The sequence below is a fragment of the Bombina bombina genome, chromosome 3, assembly GCF_027579735.1.
Source record: "Bombina bombina isolate aBomBom1 chromosome 3, aBomBom1.pri, whole genome shotgun sequence".
NCBI classification, from domain to species: Eukaryota; Metazoa; Chordata; class Amphibia; order Anura; family Bombinatoridae; genus Bombina; species Bombina bombina.
Window position 1 is genome coordinate 534,136,280 of NC_069501.1, and position 20,275 is coordinate 534,156,554.

Below are 20,275 nucleotides of genomic sequence, written 5' to 3' on the forward strand. Positions count from 1 at the left end.
GATCTGTTTCTTTCATGCAGGTGGTGAGAGTCCACAATCCATTACTCCTGGGAATTACTCTTCCCTACCACTAGGAAGAAAAGATTCCCTAACCACAAGAGCTCCATAAAACCCCTCCCACCTCACAGGCACCTCAATCTTGTATTTGCCTCCGCTGGAGAAAGGTGAAGAATGAAGATGTGCATAGGATTCTTCAGTGAGGGGTTTTCAGTCTATGTTGAGGCCCGCTTTTCCCTCAGAGTACAGTGTATGTCAGAGGGATGTATTTATGGTATGGTTAGTGGCTCTCTTTTTCACCTCATGGGAATTTTGTCACAAACCTTCCATAGTGGTCGCAGGGACTTGTCTTTCGCCTCACCTTATGGATCTGTAATATACTCTTATTCCTTAACCTCTTCTGATATGTTTCAGTATGTTTCATAATTTACTAGTAGATGAGTGTCTGTTGGTAAGTATTATTTTTATCTATAGGACACTCTATAGCCTAACAGTGCAGTTTTTGTGTGCATTTTCCTACCGCGCTATCCAAGCTTGGGGTGTGGAAACTACTTGTGTCCTGCTTTATTCTTGTTTCGGCTTAACTCGCCTAAACCTGTAAGTTTTATTAAAGTGACACTGAACCCAATTTTTTTCTTTCGTGATTCAGATAGAGCATGCAATTTTAAGCAACTTTTTAATTTACTACTATTATGAAATGTTCTTTGTTCTTTTTGTGTCTTTATTTGAAAAACAAGAATGTAAGTTTAGATGCCGGCCCATTTTTGGTGAACAACCTGGGTTATTCTTGCTGATTGATGGATAAACTCACCCACCAATAAACAAGTGCTGAACTAAAAATTGGCTGGCTCCTTAGCTTAGATGCCTTTTTTCAAATAAAGATAGCAAGAGAACAAAGAAAAATTGATAATAGGAGTAAATTAGAAAGTTGCTTAAAATTGCATGCTCTATCTGAATCGCGAAAGAAAAAATTTGGGTTCAGTGTCCCTTTAAGCTTCTTTAGGAGGGGGTACGTTTTCCATTCCTCAAGAGCTTTTTTTAAGGTGATATAATTGTTTATGCTACTGTAGTTCAATGCTATAATGGAGCCTTCTGATTCTGTTGCTAAATCTACCTTAGAAGCTGGTATCTCTGAACAGTTTCCTACCAATGTTAAAGGGATACTAAATCCAAATTTTTTCTTACATGATTCAAATAGAACATGCAATTTTAAGCAACTTTCTAATTTACTCCTGCTATCAGTTTTTCTAAATTCTCTTCCTATCTGTATTTAAAAAGCAGGAATTTAAAGCTTAGGAGCCAGCCCATGTTAGGTTCAGCACCTTGGATAGTGTTTGCTTATTGGTGTATACATTTAGCCAACCAATAAGCAAGCATAACCCAGGTTCTGAATTAAAAATGGGCCGGCTCTTAAGCTTTACATTCCTGCTTTTTAAATAATGATAGCAAGAGAACAAAGTTGCTTAAAATTGCATGCTCTATCTGAATCATTAAAGGGACAGTCTAGGCCAAAATAAACTTTCATGATTCGGATAGAGCATGTAATTTTAAACAATTTTCCAATTTACTTTTATCGCCAATTTTGCTTTGTTCTCTTGGTATTCTTTTTTTTTCAATATCTTTTTTCTTTTTATTTGAATTAATATCTCCATCACATTAACAATCTTGGAACACATAGATACAATAGAAATCAAAAATGTCAACACCTCGCAGGGCTATACAGACAAAATAATATTCATTATATGAATTCTGACATATCAACAACCCCTGTGTCAGTAATTACCTTTTGTCTATCAAAGGATTATGGAGACAAAAAAAGAAAAAGAAAACCCTAATTTCTTTCATGTAATTAGCAAGAGTCCATGAACTAGTGACGTATGGGATATACATTCCTACCAGGAGGGGCAAAGTTTCCCAAACCTCAAAATGCCTATAAATACACCCCTCACCACACCCACAAATCAGTTTCTTTCATGTAATTAGCAAGAGTCCATGAGCTAGTGACGTATGGGATATACATTCCTACCAGGAGGGGCAAAGTTTCCCAAACCTCAAAATGCCTACAAATACACCCCTCACCACACCCACAATTCAGTTTTACAAACTTTGCCTCCTATGGAGGTGGTGAAGTAAGTTTGTGCTAGATTCTACGTTGATATGCGCTCCGCAGCAGGTTGGAGCCCGGTTTTCCTCTCAGCGTGCAGTGAATGTCAGAGGGATGTGAGGAGAGTATTGCCTATTTGAATTCTATGATCTCCTTCTACGGGGTCTGTTTCATAGGTTCTCTGTTATCGGTCGTAGAGATTCATCTCTTACCTCCCTTTTCAGATCGACGATGTACTCTTATATATTTACCATTACCTCTGCTGATTTTCGTTTCAGTACTGGTTTGGCTTTCTACAACATGTAGATGAGTGTCCTGGGGTAAGTAAATCTTATTTTCTGTGACACTCTAAGCTATGGTTGGGCACTTTTTTATAAAGTTCTAAATATATGTATTCAAACATTTATTTGCCTTGACTCAGGATGTTCAACATTCCTTTTTTTCAGACATTCAGTTTCATATTTGGGATAATGCATTTGAATCAATCATTTTTTTCTTACCTTTAAATTTGACTTTTTCCCTGTGGGCTGTTAGGCTCGCGGGGGCTGAGAATGCTTCATTTTATTGCGTCATTCTTGGCGCGGACTTTTTTGGCGCAAATTTTTTTTTCTGTTAACGGCGTCATACGTGTCGCCGGAAGTTGCGTCATTTTTTATGTTCTTTTGCGCCAAAAGTGTCGGCGTTCCGGATGTGGCGTCATTTTTGGCGCCAAAAAGCATTTAGGCGCCAAATAATGTGGGCGTCTTATTTGGCGCTAAAAAAATATGGGCGTCACTTTTGTCTCCACATTATTTAAGTCTCATTATTTATTGCTTCTGGTTGCTAGAAGCTTGTTCACTGGCATTTTTTCCCATTCCTGAAACTGTCATTTAAGGAATTTGATTAATTTTGCTTTATATGTTGTTTTTTCTATTACATATTGCAAGATGTCCCACGTTGCAACTGAGTCAGAAGATACTTCTGGAAAATCGCTGCCTGGTGCTGGAGCTACCAAAGCTAAGTGTATCTGCTGTAAACTTTTGGTAGCTGTTCCTCCAGCTGTTGTTTGTATTGAATGTCATGACAAACTTGTTAATGCAGATAATATTTCCTTTAGTAAAGTTCCATTACCTGTTGCTGTTCCGTCAACATCTAATACTCAGAGTGTTCTTGATAACATAAGAGATTTTGTTTCTAAATCCATTAAGAAGGCTATGTCTGTTATTCCTCCTTCTAGTAAACATAAAAAGTCTTTTAAAACTTCTCATTGTTAAGATGAATTTTTAAATGAACATCATCATTCTGATTCTGATAGTGGTTCTTCTGGTTCAGAGGATTCTGTCTCAGAGGTTGATGCTGATAAATCTTAATTTATTTCATGTAATTAGCAAGAGTCCATGAGCTAGTGACGTATGGGATATACATTCCTACCAGGAGGGGCAAAGTTTCCCAAACCTCAAAATGCCTATAAATACACCCCTCACCACACCCTCAATTCAGTTTTACAAACTTTGCCTCCGATGGAGGTGGTGAAGTAAGTTTGTGCTAGATTCTACGTTGATATGCGCTCCGCAGCAAGTTGGAGCCCGGTTTTCCTCTCAGCGTGCAGTGAATGTCAGAGGGATGTGAGGAGAGTATTGCCTATTTGAATGCAGTGATCTCCTTCTAAGGGGTCTATTTCATAGGTTCTCTGTTATCGGTCGTAGAGATTCATCTCTTACCTCCCTTTTCAGATCGACGATATACTCTTATATATACCATTACCTCTGCTGATTCTCGTTTCAGTACTGGTTTGGCTATCTACTATATGTAGATGAGTGTCCTGGGGTAAGTAAGTCTTATTTTCTGTGACACTCCTAGCTATGGTTGGGCACTTTGTTTATAAAGTTCTAAATATATGTATTCAAACATTTATTTGCCTTGACTCAGAATGTTCAACTTTCCTTATTTTCAGACAGTCAGTTTCATATTTGGGATAATGCATTTTAATTTAACATTTTTCTTACCTTAAAATTTGACTTTTTCCCTGTGGGCTGTTAGGCTCGCGGGGGCTGAAAATGCTTCATTTTATTGCGTCATTCTTGGCGCGGACTTTTTTGGCGCAAAAATTCTATTTCCGTTTCCGGCGTCATACGTGTCGCCGGAAGTTGCGTCATTTTTTGACGTTATTTTGCGCCAAAAATGTCGGCGTTACGGATGTGGCGTCATTTTTGGCGCCAAAAAGCATTTAGGCGCCAAGTAATGTGGGCGTCTTATTTGGCGCGAAAAAATATGGGCGTCACTTTTGTCTCCACATTATTTAAGTCTAATTTTTTATTGCTTCTGGTTGCTAGAAGCTTGTTCTTTGGCATTTTTTCCCATTCCTGAAACTGTCATTTAAGGAATTTGATCAATTTTGCTTTATATATATGTTGTTTTTTCTCTTACATATTGCAAGATGTCTCACGTTGCATCTGAGTCAGAAGATACTACAGGAAAATCGCTGTCAAGTGCTGAATCTACCAAAGCTAAGTGTATCTGCTGTAAACTTTTGGTAGCTATTCCTCCAGCTGTTGTTTGTATTGATTGTCATGACAAACTTGTTAAAGCAGATAATATTTCCTTTAGTAAAGTACCATTGCCTGTTGCAGTTCCTTCAACATCTAAGGTGCAGAATGTTCCTGATAATATAAGAGATTTTGTTTCTGAATCCATAAAGAAGGCTATGTCTGTTATTTCTCCTTCTAGTAAACGTAAAAAATCTTTTAAAACTTCTCTCCCTACAGATGAATTTTTAACTGAACATCATCATTCTGATTCTGATGATTCCTCTGGTTCAGAGGATTCTGTCTCAGAGGTTGATGCTGATAAATCTTCATATTTATTTAAAATGGAATTTATTCGTTCTTTACTTAAAGAAGTCCTAATTGCTTTAGAAATAGAGGATTCTGGTCCTCTTGATACTAAATCTAAACGTTTAAATAAGGTTTTTAAATCTCCTGTAGTTATTCCAGAAGTTTTTCCTGTCCCTGATGCTATTTCTGCGGTAATTTCCAAAGAATGGGATAATTTGGGTAATTCATTTACTCCTTCTAAACGTTTTAAGCAATTATATCCTGTGCCGTCTGACAGATTAGAATTTTGGGACAAGATCCCTAAAGTTGATGGGGCTATTTCTACCCTTGCTAAACGTACTACTATTCCTACGTCAGATGGTACTTCGTTTAAGGATCCTCTAGATAGGAAAATTGAGTCCTTTCTAAGAAAAGCTTATCTGTGTTCAGGTAATCTTCTTACACCTGCTATATCTTTGGCTGATGTTGCTGCAGCTTCAACTTTTTGGTTGGAAACTTTAGCGCAACAAGTAACACATCGTGATTCTCATGATATTATTATTCTTCTTCAACATGCTAATAATTTTATCTGTGATGCCATTTTTGATATTATCAGAGTTGATGTCAGGTTTATGTCTCTAGCTATTTTAGCTAGAAGAGCTTTATGGCTTAAAACTTGGAATGCTGATATGGCTTCTAAATCAACTTTACTTTCCATTTCTTTCCAGGGTAACAAATTATTTGGTTCTCAGTTGGATTCCATTATTTCAACTGTTACTGGTGGGAAAGGAACTTTTTTACCACAGGATAAAAAATCTAAAGGTAAAAACAGGGCTAATAATCGTTTTCGTTCCTTTCGTTTCAACAAAGAACAAAAGCCTGATCCTTCATCCTCAGGAGCAGTTTCAGTTTGGAGACCATCTCCAGTCTGGAATAAATCCAAGCCAGCTAGAAAGGCAAAGCCTGCTTCTAAGTCCACATGAAGGTGCGGCCCTCATTCCAGCTCAGCTGGTAGGGGGCAGGTTACGTTTTTTCAAGGAAATTTGGATCAATTCTGTTCACAATCTTTGGATTCAGAGCATTGTTTCAGAAGGGTACAGAATTGGTTTCAAGTTGAGACCTCCTGCAAAGAGATTTTTTCTTTCCCGTGTCCCAGTAAAAGCTCAAGCATTTCTGAAATGTGTTTCAGATCTAGAGTTGACTGGAGTAATTATGCCAGTTCCAGTTCCGGAACAGGGGATGGGGTTTTATTCAAATCTCTTCATTTGTACCAAAGAAGGAGAATTCTTTCAGACCAGTTCTGGATCTAAAAATATTGAATCGTTATGTAAGGATACCAACGTTCAAGATGGTAACTGTAAGGACTATCTTACCTTTTGTTCAGCAAGGGAATTATATGTCCACAATAGATTTACAGGATGCATATCTGCATATTCCGATTCATCCAGATCATTATCAGTTCCTGAGATTCTCGTTTCTGGACAAGCATTACCAGTTTGTGGCTCTGCCGTTTGGCCTAGCTACAGCTCCAAGAATTTTTACAAAGGTTCTTGGTGCCCTGCTGTCTGTAATCAGAGAACAGGGTATTGTGGTATTTCCTTATTTGGACGATATCTTGGGACTTGCTCAGTCTTTACATTTAGCAGAATCTCACACGAATTGACTTGTGTTGTTTCTTCAAGATCATGGTTGGAGGATCAATTTACCAAAAAGTTCTTTGATTCCTCAGACAAGGGTAACCTTTCTGGGTTTCCAGATGGATTCAGTGTCCATGACTCTGTCTTTAACAGACAAGAGACGTCTAAAGTTGATTACAGCTTGTCGAAACCTTCAGTCACAATCATTCCCTTCGGTAGCCTTATGCATGGAAATTCTAGGTCTTATGACTGCTGCATCGGACGCGATCCCCTTTGCTCGTTTTCACATGCGACCTCTTCAGCTCTGTATGCTGAAGCAATGGTGCAAGGATTACACGAAGATATCTCAATTAATATCTTTAAAACCGATTGTTCGACACTCTCTAACATGGTGGACAGATCACCATCGTTTAATTCAGGGGGCTTCTTTTGTGCTTCCGACCTGGACTGTAATTTCAACAGATGCAAGTCTCACAGGTTGGGGAGCTGTGTGGGGATCTCTGACGGCACAAGGAGTTTGGGAATCTCAGGAGGTGAGATTACCGATCAATATTTTGGAACTCCGTGCAATTTTCAGAGCTCTTCAGTTTTGGCCTCTTCTGAAGAGAGAATCGTTCATTTGTTTTCAGACAGACAATGTCACAACTGTGGCATACATCAATCATCAAGGAGGGACTCACAGTCCTCTGGCTATGAAAGAAGTATCTCGAATTTTGGTTTGGGCGGAATCCAGCTCCTGTCTAATCTCTGCGGTTCATATCCCAGGTGTAGACAATTGGGAAGCGGATTATCTCAGTCGCCAAACGTTGCATCCGGGCGAATGGTCTCTTCACCCAGAGGTATTTCTTCAGATTGTTCAAATGTGGGAACTTCCAGAAATAGATCTGATGGCGTCCCATCTCAACAAGAAACTTCCCAGGTATCTGTCCAGATCCCGGGATCCTCAGGCGGAGGCAGTGGATGCATTATCACTTCCTTGGAAGTATCATCCTGCCTATATCTTTCCGCCTCTAGTTCTTCTTCCAAGAGTAATCTCCAAGATTCTGAAGGAATGCTAGTTTGTTCTGCTGGTAGCTCCGGCATGGCCTCACAGGTTTTGGTATGCGGATCTTGTCCGGATGGCCTCTTGCCAACCGTGGACTCTTCCGTTAAGACCAGACCTTCTGTCACAAGGTCCTTTTTTCCATCAGGATCTGAAATCCTTAAATTTAAAGGTATGGAGATTGAACGCTTGATTCTTGGTCAAAGAGGTTTCTCTGACTCTGTGATTAATACTATGTTACAGGCTCGTAAATCTGTATCTCGAGAGATATATTATAGAGTCTGGAAGACTTATATTTCTTGGTGTCTTTCTCATCATTTTTCCTGGCATTCTTTTAGAATACCGAGAATTTTACAGTTCCTTCAGGATGGTTTAGATAAGGGTTTGTCCGCAAGTTCTTTGAAAGGACAAATCTCTGCTCTTTCTGTTCTTTTTCACAGAAAGATTGCTATTCTTCCTGATATTCATTGTTTTGTACAAGCTTTGGTTCGTATAAAACCTGTCATTAAGTCAATTTCTCCTCCTTGGAGTTTGAATTTGGTTCTGGGAGCTCTTCAAGCTCCTCCGTTTGAACCTATGCATTCATTGGACATTAAATTACTTTCTTGGAAAGTTTTGTTCCTTTTGGCCATCTCTTCTGCCAGAAGAGTTTCTGAATTATCTGCTCTTTCTTGTGAGTCTCCTTTTCTGATTTTTCATCAGGATAAGGCAGTGTTGCAAACTTCTTTTGAATTTTTACCTAAAGTTGTGAATTCCAACAACATTAGTAGAGAAATTGTGGTTCCTTCATTATGTCCTAATCCTAAGAATTCTAAGGAGAAATCGTTGCATTCTTTGGATGTTGTTAGAGCTTTGAAATATTATGTTGAAGCTACGAAATCTTTTCGTAAGACTTCTAGTCTATTTGTTATCTTTTCCGGTTCTAGAAAAGGCCAGAAAGCTTCTGCCATTTCTTTGGCATCTTGGTTGAAATCTTTAATTCATCTTGCCTATGTTGAGTCGGGTAAAACTCCGCCTCAGAGAATTACAGCTCATTCTACTAGGTCAGTTTCTACTTCCTGGGCGTTTAGGAATGAAGCTTCGGTTGACCAGATCTGCAAAGCAGCAACTTGGTCCTCTTTGCATACTTTTACTAAATTCTACCATTTTGATGTATTTTCTTCTTCTGAAGCAGTTTTTGGTAGAAAAGTACTTCAGGCAGCGGTTTCAGTTTGAATCTTCTGCTTATGTTTTTCGTTAAACTTTATTTTGGGTGTGGATTATTTTCAGCAGGAATTGGCTGTCTTTATTTTATCCCTCCCTCTCTAGTGACTCTTGTGTGGAAAGATCCACTTCTTGGGTAGTCATTATCCCATACGTCACTAGCTCATGGACTCTTGCTAATTACATGAAAGAAAACATAATTTATGTAAGAACTTACCTGATAAATTCATTTCTTTCATATTAGCAAGAGTCCATGAGGCCCGCCCTTTTTTGTGGTGGTTATGATTTTGTATAAAGCACAATTATTCCAATTCCTTATTTTATATGCTTTCGCACTTTTTTATCACCCCACTTCTTGGCTATTCGTTAAACTGAATTGTGGGTGTGGTGAGGGGTGTATTTATAGGCATTTTGAGGTTTGGGAAACTTTGCCCCTCCTGGTAGGAATGTATATCCCATACGTCACTAGCTCATGGACTCTTGCTAATATGAAAGAAATGAATTTATCAGGTAAGTTCTTACATAAATTATGTTATTTATTTAAAATGGAATTTATTCGTTCTTTACTTAAAGAAGTCCTAATTGCATTAGAAATTGAGGATTCTGGTCCTCTTGATACTAAATCTAAACGTTTAGATAAGGTTTTTAAATCTCCTGTAGTTATTCCAGAAGTTTTTCCTGTTCCTGGTGCTATTTCTGAAGTAATTTCCAGGGAATGGAATAATTTGGGTAATTCATTTACTACTCCTAAACGTTTTAAGCAATTATATCCTGTGCCATCTGACAGATTAGAGTTTTGGGACAAAATCCCTAAGGTTGATGGGGCTGTCTCTACTCTTGCTAAGCGTACTACTATTCCTACGGCAGATGGTACTTCCTTTAAGGATCCTTTAGATAGGAAAATTGAATCCTTTCTAAGAAAAGCTTATTTGTGTTCAAGTAATCTTCTTAGACCTGCTATATCTTTAGCGGATGTTGCTGCAGCTTCAACGTTTTGGTTGGAAGCTTTAGCACAACAAGTTACAGATCATAATTCTCATAGCATTATTATTCTGCTTCAACATGCTAATAATTTTATTTGTGATGCCATCTTTGATATCATTAGAGTTGATGTCAGTTATATGTCTCTAGCTATTTTAGCTAGAAGAGCTTTATGGCTTAAAACTTGGAATGCTGATATGTATTCTAAGTCTACTTTGCTTTCCCTTTCTTTCCAGGGTAATAAATTATTTGGTTCTCAGTTGGATTCTATTATCTCAACTGTTACTGGAGGGAAAGGAACTTTTTTACCTCAGGATAAAAAGTCTAAAGGTAAATTCCGGTCAAATAATCGTTTTCGTTCCTTTCGTCACAACATGGAACAAAAGCCTGATCCTTCATCCTCAGGAGCGGTATCAGTTTGGAAACCATCTCCAGTCTGGAATAAATCCAAGCCTTTTAGAAAAGCAAAGCCAGCTCCTAAGTCCACATGAAGGTGCGGCCCTCATTCCAGCTCAGCTGGTAGGGGGCAGATTACGTTTTTTCAAAGAAATTTGGATCAATTCCGTTCACAATCTTTGGATTCAGAACATTGTTTCAGAAGGGTACAGAATTGGTTTCAAGATAAGACCTCCTGCAAAGAGATTTTTTCTTTCCCGTGCCCCAGTAAATCCAGCGAAGGCTCAAGCATTTCTGAAATGTGTTTCAGATCTAGAGTTGGCTGGAGTAATTATGCCAGTTCCAGTTCTGGAACAGGGGCTGGGGTTTTATTCAAATCTCTTCATTGTACCAAAGAAGGAGAATTCCTTCAGACCAGTTCTGGATCTAAAAATATTGAATCGTTATGTAAGGATACCAACATTAAAAATGGTAACTATAAGGACTATCCTGCCTTTTGTTCAGCAAGGGCATTATATGTCCACAATAGTTTTACAGGATGCATATCTGCATATTCCGATTCATCCAGATCACTATCAGTTTCTGAGATTCTCTTTCCTAGACAAGCATTACCAGTTTGTGGCTCTGCCGTTTGGCCTAGCAACAGCTCCAAGATTTTTTACAAAGGTTCTCGGTGCCCTTCTGTCTGTAATCAGAGAACAGGGTATTGTGGTATTTCCTTATTTGGACGATATCTTGGTACTTGCTCAGTCTTCACATTTAGCAGAATCTCATACGAATCGACTTGTGTTGTTTCTGCAAGATCATGGTTGGAGGATCAATTTACTAAAAAGTTAATTGATTCCTCAGACAAGGGTAACCTTTTTGGGTTTCCAGATAGATTCAGTGTCCATGACTCTATCTTTGACAGACAAGAGACGTCTAAAATTGATATCAGCTTGTCGAAACCTTCAGTCACAATCATTCCCTTCGGTAGCCTTATGCATGGAAATTCTAGGTCTTATGACTGCTGCATCGGACGCGATCTCCTTTGCTCATTTTCACATGCGACCTCTTCAGCTCTGTATGCTGAACCAATGGTGCAGGGATTACACGAAGATATCTCAATTAATATCTTTAAAACCGATTGTACGACACTCTCTAACGTGGTGGACAGATCCCCATCGTTTAGTTCAGGGGGCTTCTTTTGTTCTTCCGACCTGGACTGTAATTTCAACAGATGCAAGTCTTACAGGTTGGGGAGCTGTGTGGGGGTCTCTGACGGCACAAGGGGTTTGGGAATCTCAGGAGGTGAGATTACGATCAATATTTTGGAACTCCGTGCAATTTTCAGAGCTCTTCAATCTTGGCCTCTTCTAAAGAGAGAATCGTTCATTTGTTTTCAGACAGACAATGTCACATCTGTGGCATACATCAATCATCAAGGAGGGACTCACAGTCCTCTAGCTATGAAAGAAGTATCTCAAATTCTAGTTTGGGCGGAATCCAGCTCCTGTCTAGTTTCTGCGGTTCATATCCCAGGTATAGACAATTGGGAAGCGGATTATCTCAGTCGCCAAACGTTGTATCCGGGCGAATGGTCTCTTCACCCAGAGGTATTTCTTCAGATTGTTCAAATGTGGGGACTTCCAGAAATAGATCTGATGGCCTCTCATCTAAACAAGAAACTTCCCAGGTATCTGTCCAGATCCAGGGATCCTCAAGCGGAAGCAGTAGGATGCATTGTCACTTCCTTGGAAGTATCATCCTGCCTATATCTTTCCGCCTCTAGTTCTTCCAAGAGTGATCTCCAAGATTCTGAAGGAATGCTCATTTGTTCTGCTGGTAGCTCCAGCATGGCCTCACAGGTTTTGGTATGCGGATCTTGTCCGGATGGCTTCTTGCCAACCGTGGACTCTTCCGTTAAGACCAGACCTTCTGTCGCAAGGTCCTTTTTTCCATCAGGATCTCAAATCCTTAAATTTAAAGGTATGGAGATTGAACGCTTGATTCTTAGTCAAAGAGGTTTCTCTGACTCTGTGATTAATACTATGTTACAGGCTCGTAAATATGTATCTAGAGAGATATATTATAGAGTCTGGAAGACTTATATTTCTTGGTGTCTTTCTCATCATTTTTCCTGGCATTCTTTTAGAATTCCGAGAATTTTACAGTTTCTTCAGGATGGTTTAGATAAAGGTTTGTATGCAAGTTCCTTGAAAGGACAAATCTCTGCTCTTTCTATTCTTTTTCACAGAAAGATTGCTATTCTTCCTGATATTCATTGTTTTGTACAAGCTTTGGTTCGTATAAAACCTGTTATTAAGTCAATTTCTCCTCCTTGGAGTTTGAATTTGGTTCTGGGGGCTCTTCAAGCTCCTCCGTTTGAACCTATGCATTCATTGGACATTAAATTACTTTCTTGGAAAGTTTTGTTCCTTTTGGCCATCTCTTCTGCCAGAAGAGTTTCTGAATTATTGGCTCTTTCTTGTGAATCTCCTTTTCTGATTTTTCACCAGGATAAGGCGGTGTTGCGAACTTGTTTTGAATTTTTACCTAAGGTTGTGAATTCCAACAACATTAGTAGAGAAATTGTGGTTCCTTCATTATGTCCTAATTCTAAGGAGAAATCTTTGCATTCTTTGGATGTAGTTAGAGCTTTGAAATATTATGTTGAAGCTACTAAGACTTTCCGAAAGACTTCTAGTCTATTTGTTATCTTTTCCGGTTCTAGGAAAGGTCAAAAGGCCTCTGCCATTTCTTTGGCATCTTGGTTGAAATCTTTAATTCATCATGCTTATGTCGAGTCGGGTAAAACTCCGCCTCAAAGGATTACAGCTCATTCTACTAGGTCAGTTTCTACTTCCTGGGCGTTTAGGAATGAAGCTTCGGTTGATCAGATTTGCAAAGCAGCAACTTGGTCTTCTTTGCATACTTTTACTAAATTATACCATTTTGATGTGTTTTCTTCTTCTGAAGCTGTTTTTGGTAGAAAAGTTCTTCAGGCAGCTGTTTCAGTTTGAATCTTCTGCTTATATTATTTTGGGTGTGGATTATTTTTCAGCGGAATTGGCTGTCTTTATTTTATCCCTCCCTCTCTAGTGACTCTTGCGTGGAAAGATCCACATCTTGGGTAGTCATTATCCCATACGTTACTAGCTCATGGACTCTTGCTAATTACATGAAAGAAAACATAATTTATGTAAGAACTTACCTGATAAATTCATTTCTTTCATATTAGCAAGAGTCCATGAGGCCCACCCTTTTTGTGGTGGTTATGATTTTTTTGTATAAAGCACAATTATTCCAATTCCTTATTTCTTTCATGTAATTAGCAAGAGTCCATGAGCTAGTGACGTATGGGATATACATTCCTACCAGGAGGGGCAAAGTTTCCCAAACCTTAAAATGCCTATAAATACACCCCTCACCACACCCACAATTCAGTTTTACAAACTTTGCCTCCGATGGAGGTGGTGAAGTAAGTTTGTGCTAGATTCTACGTTGATATGCGCTCCGCAGCAAGTTGGAGCCCGGTTTTCCTCTCAGCGTGCAGTGAATGTCAGAGGGATGTGAGGAGAGTATTGCCTATTTGAATGCAGTGATCTCCTTCTAAGGGGTCTATTTCATAGGTTCTCTGTTATCGGTCGTAGAGATTCTTCTCTTACCTCCCTTTTCAGATCGACGATATACTCTTATATATACCATTACCTCTGCTGATTCTCGTTTCAGTACTGGTTTGGCTATCTGCTATATGTAGATGAGTGTCCTGGGGTAAGTAAGTCTTATTTTCTGTGACACTCCTAGCTATGGTTGGGCACTTTGTTTATAAAGTTCTAAATATATGTATTCAAACATTTATTTGCCTTGACTCAGAATGTTCAACTTTCCTTATTTTCAGACAGTCAGTTTCATATTTGGGATAATGCATTTTAATTTAACATTTTTTACCTTAAAATTTGACTTTTTCCCTGTGGGCTGTTAGGCTCGCGGGGGCTGAAAATGCTTCATTTTATTGCGTCATTCTTGGCGCGGACTTTTTTGGCGCAAAAATTCTATTTCCGTTTCCGGCGTCATACGTGTCGCCGGAAGTTGCGTCATTCTTTGACGTTATTTTGCGCCAAAAATGTCGGCGTTCCGGATGTGGCGTCATTTTTGGCGCCAAAAAGCATTTAGGCGCCAAATAATGTGGGCGTCTTATTTGGCGCGAAAAAATATGGGCGTCACTTTTGTCTCCACATTATTTAAGTCTCATTTTTTATTGCTTCTGGTTGCTAGAAGCTTGTTCTTTGGCATTTTTTCCCATTCCTGAAACTGTCATTTAAGGAATTTGATCAATTTTGCTTTATATGTTGTTTTTTTTTCTTTTACATATTGCAAGATGTTCCACGTTGCAACTGAGTCAGAAGATACTTCAGGAAAATCACTGCACAATGCTGGAGCTACCAAGCTAAGTGTATCTGCTATAATCTTTTGGTATCTGTTTCTCCAGCTGTTATTTGTATTGCATGTCATGTCAAACTTATTAATGCAGATAAAATTTCCTTTAGTACTGTTACATTACCTGTTGCTGTTCCGTCAACATCTAATTTTCAGAGTGTTCCTGATAAACATAAGAGATTTTATTTTTTAAATCCATTAAGAAGGCTATGTCTGTTATTTTTCCTTCTAGTATACATAAAAGTCTTTTAAAACTTCTCTTTTTTTCAGATGAATTTTTAAATGAACATCATCATTCTGATACTGATAATGGTTCTTCTGGTTCTGAGTTTTCTGTCTCAGAGGTTGATGCTGATAAATCTTTGTATTTGTTCAAGATGGAATTTATTCGTTCTTTACTTAAAGAAGTGTTATTTGCATTAGAAATAGAGGATTCTGGTCCTCTTGATACTAAATGTAAACGTTTAAATAAGGTTTTTAAATCTCCTGTAGTTATTCCAGAAGTGTTTTATCTCCCTGATGCTATTTCTGAAGTAATTTCCAGGGAATGGAATAATTTGGGTAATTTATTTACTCCTTCTAGACGTTTAAGCAAATTATATCCTGTGCCATCTGACAGATTAGAGTTTTTTGGGACAAAAATCCCTAAGGTTATGGGGCTGTCTCTACTCCTGCTAATGTACTACTATTCCTACGGCAGATAGTACTTCATTTAAGGATCCTTTAGATAGGAAAATTGATTCCTTTCTAAGAAAAGCTTACTTATGTTCAGGTAATCTTCTTAGACCTGCTATATTTTTAGCGGATGTTGCTGCAGCTTCAACTTTTTGGTTAGAAGCTTTAGCGCAACAAGTAACAGATCATAATTTTATAGCATTATTTTTATTCTATAACATGCTAATAATTTTATTGGTGATACCATCTTTTGATATCATTAGAGTTGATGTCAGGTATATGTCTCTAGCTATTTTAGCTAGAATAGCTTTATGGATTAAACTTGGAATGCTGACATGTCTTCTAAGTCAACTTTGCTTTCCCTTTCTTTCCAGGGTAAATAATCATTTTCGTTCCTTTCCTCACAAGGAACAAAAGCCTGATCCTTCATCCTCAGGAGCGGTATCAGTTTGGAAACTATTTCCAGTTTGGAATATATCCAAGCCTTATAGAAACCTATAGCCAGCTCCTAAGTACCTATGAAGGTGCGGCCCTTATTCCAGCTCAGCTGGTATGGGGCAGATTACGTTTTCTTCAAAGAAATTTGGATCAATTCCGTTCTTAATCTCTGGTTTCAGAAACATTGTTTCAGAAAGGTACAGAATTGGCTTCAAGTTAAGGCCTCCTGCTAAGAGATTCTTTTCTTTCCCGTGTCCCAGTTAACACAGCAAAGGCTCAGCATTTCTGAAATGTGTTTCAGATCTAGAGTTGGCTGGAGTATTTATGCCAGTTCCAGTTCTGGAACAGGGGCTGGGGTCTTATTTTATCTCTTCATTGTACCAAAGAAGGTCAATTCCTTCAGACCAGTTCCGGATCTATCATTTTTGAATCATTATGTTAGGATACCAACATTCAAGATGGTTACTGTAGGACTATCCTGCCTTTTGTTTAGCAAGGGCATTATATGTCTACAATAGATTTACAGGATGTGTATCTGCATATTCCGATTCATCCAGATCACTTTTAGTGTCTGAGATTCTCTTTTTAGACAAGCATTACCAGTTTTGTGGCTCTACCGTTTGGCCTAGCCTCAGTTCCAAGAATTTTTTTCAAAGGTTCTCGGTGCCCTTCTTTCTGTAATCAGAGAATAGGGTTTTGGTATTTCCTTATTTGGACGATATCTTGGTATTTGCTCAGTCTTCTCATTTTCGAAGAATCTCATACGAATCGACTTGTGTTGTTTCTTCAAGTTCATGGTTGGAGGATCAATTTACCAATCAGTTCATTGATTCCTCAGACAAGGGTAAAATTTTTAGGTTTCTAGATAAATTCAGTGTCTATGACTCTGTCCTTGTCAGACAAGAGAAGTTTAACATTGATATCAGCTTGTCAAAACCTTCAGTCACAATCATTCCCTTTGGTAGCCTTATGCATGGAAATGTTGGGTCTTAGGACTGCCGCATCAGATGCGATCTCCTTTGCTCGTTTTCACATGCGACCTCTTCAGCTCTGTATGCTGAACCAATGGTGCAGGGATTACTCAAAGATATCTCAATTAATATCTTTAAACCGATTTTACAACACTCTCTGACATGGTGGACAGATCACCATCGTTTAGTTCAGGGGGCTTCTTTGTTCTTCCGACCTGGACTATAATCTCAACAGATGCAAGTCTTACAGGTTGGGGAGCTGTGTGGGGGTATCTGACGGCACAAGGGGTTTGGGAATCTCAGGAGGTGAGATTTCCGATCAATATTTTGGAACTCCGTGCAATTTTCAGAGCTCTTCAGTCTTGGCCTCTTCTGAAGAGAGAGTTGTTCATTTGTTTTCAGATAGACAATGTCACAACTGTGGCATACATCAATCATCAAGGAGGGACTCACAGTCCTCTGGCTATGAAAGAAGTATCTCGAATTTTGGTTTGGGCGGAATCCAGCTCCTGTCTAATCTCTGCGGTTCATATCCCAGGTATGGACAATTGGAAAGCGGATTATCTCAGTCGTCAAACGTTGCATCCGGGCGAATGGTCTCTTCACCCAGAGGTATTTCTTCAGATTGTTCAAATGTAGGAACTTCCAGAAATAGATCTGATGGCTTCTCATCTAAACAAGAAACTTCCCAGGTATCTGTCCAGATCCCGGGATCCTCAGGCGGAGGCAGTGGATGCATTATCACTTCCTTGGAAGTATCATCCTCCCTATATCTTTCCGCCTCTAGTTCTTCTTCCAAGAGTAACCTCCAAGATTCTGAAGGAATGCTCGTTTGTTCTGCTGGTAGCTCCGGCATGGCCTTACAGGTTTTGGTATGCGGATCTTGTCCGGATGGCCTCTTGCCAACCGTGGACTCTTCCGTTAAGACCAGACCTTTTGTCTCAAGGTCCTTTTTTTCCATCAGGATCTGAAATCCTTAAATTTAAAGGTATGGCGATTGAACGCTTGATTCTTGGTCAAAGAGGTTTCTCTGACTCTGTGATTAATACTATGTTACAGGCTCGTACATCTGTATCCAGAGAGATATATTATAGAGTCTGGAAGACTTATATTTCTTGGTGTCTTTCTCATCATTTTTCTTGGCATTCTTTTAGAATACCGAGAATATTACAGTATTCTTCAGGATGGTTTAGATAAGGGTTTGTCCGCAAGTTCCTTGAAAGGTCAAATCTCTGCTCTTTCTGTTCTTTTTCACAGAAAGATTGCTATTCTTCCTGATATTCATTGTTTTGTACAAGCTTTGGTTCGTATAAAGCCTGTCATTAAGTCAATTTCTCCTCCTTGGAGTTTGAATTTGGTTCTGGGGGCTCTTCAAGCTCCTCCATTTGAACCTATGCATTCATTGGATATTAAATTACTTTCTTGGAAAGTTTTTTGTTCCTTTTGGCCATCTCTTCTGCCAGAAGAGTTTCTGAATTATCTGCTCTTTCTTGTGAGTCTCCTTTTCTGATTTTTCATCAGGATAAGGCGGTGTTGCGAACTTCTTTTGAATTTTTACCTAAAGTTGTGAATTCCAACAACATTAGTAGAGAAATTGTGGTTCCTTCATTATGTCTTAATCCTAAGAATTCTAAGGAGAAATCGTTGCATTCTTTGGATGTTGTTAGAGCTTTGAAATATTATGTTGAAGCTACGAAATCTTTTCGTAAGACTTCTAGTCTATTTGTTATTTTTTCCGGTTCTAGAAAAGGACAGAAAGCTTCTGCCATTTCTTTGGCATCTTGGTTGAAATCTTTAATTCATCTTGCCTATGTTGAGTCGGGTAAAACTCCGCCTCAGAGAATTACAGCTCATTCTACTAGGTCAGTTTCTAATTCCTGGGCGTTTAGGAATGAAGCTTCGGTTGACCAGATCTGCAAAGCAGCGACTTGGTCCTCTTTGCATACTTTTACTAAATTCTACCATTTTGATGTGTTTTCTTCTTCTGAAGCAGTTTTTGGTAGAAAAGTACTTCAGGCAGCGGTTTCAGTTTGAATCTTCTGCTTATGTTTTTCATTAAACTTTATTTTGGGTGTGGATTATTTTCAGCAGGAATTGGCTGTCTTTATTTTATCCCTCCCTCTCTAGTGACTCTTGTGTGGAAAGATCCACTTCTTGGGTAGTCATTATCCCATACGTCACTAGCTCATGGACTCTTGCTAATTACATGAAAGAAAACATAATTTATGTAAGAACTTACCTGATAAATTCATTTCTTTCATATTAGCAAGAGTCCATGAGGCCCGCCCTTTTTTTGTGGTGGTTATGATTTTGTATAAAGCACAATTATTCCAATTCCTTAATGTATATGCTTTCGCATTTTTTTCTTATCACCCCACTTCTTGGCTATTCGTTAAACTGAATTGTGGGTGTGGTGAGGGGTGTATTTATAGGCATTTTAAGGTTTGGGAAACTTTGCCCCTCCTGGTAGGAATGTATATCCCATACGTCACTAGCTCATGGACTCTTGCTAATATGAAAGAAATGAATTTATCAGGTAAGTTCTTACATAAATTATGTTTTTTTATGCTTTCACACTTTTTCTTATCACCCCACTTCTTGGCTATTCGTTAAACTGATTTGTGGGTGTGGTGAGGGGTGTATTTGTAGGCATTTTGAGGTTTGGGAAACTTTGCCCCTCCTGGTAGGAATGTATATCCCATTCGTCACTAGCTCATGGACTCTTGCTAATATGAAAGAAATGAATTTATCAGGTAAGTTCTTACATAAATTATGTTTTTACAAACTTTGCCTCCTATGGAGGTGGTGAAGTAAGTTTGTGCTAGATTCTACGTTGATATGCGCTCCGCAGCAGGTTGGAGCCCGGTTTTCCTCTCAGCGTGTAGTGAATGTCAGAGGGATGTGAGGAGAGTATTGCCTATTTGAATTCAATGATCTCCTTCTACGGGGTCTATTTCATAGGTTCTCTGTTATCGGTCGTAGAGATTCATCTCTTACCTCCCTTTTCAGATCGACGGTATACTCTTATATATACCATTACCTCTACTGATTCTCGTTTCAGTACTGGTTTGGCTTTCTACTACATGTAGATGAGTGTCCTGGGGTAAGTAAGTCTTATTTTCTGTGACACTCTAAGCTATGGTTGGGCACTTTTATATAAAGTTCTAAATATATGTGTTCAAACATTTATTTGCCTTGACTCAAGGATGTTCAACGTTCCTTATTGCAGACAGTCAGTTTCATATTTGGGTTAATGCATATGAATAAATCAATTTTTTTCTTACCTTAAAAATTTGACTTTTTTTCCTGTGGGCTGTTAGGCTCGCGGGGGCTGAAAATGCTTCATTTTATTGCGTCATTCTTGGCGCTGACTTTTTTGGCGCAAAAAATTATTTTCTGTTTCCGGCGTCATACGTGTTGCCGGAAGTTACGTCATTTTTTTTATGTTTTTTTGCGCCAAAAGTGTCGGCGTTCCGGATGTGGCGTCATTTTTGCCGCCAAAAGCATTTAGGCGCCAAATAATGTGGGCGTCTTTTTTGGCGCTAAAAAATATGGGCGTCATTTTTGTCTCCACATTATTTAAGTCTCATTATTTATTGCTTCTGGTTGCTAGAAGCTTG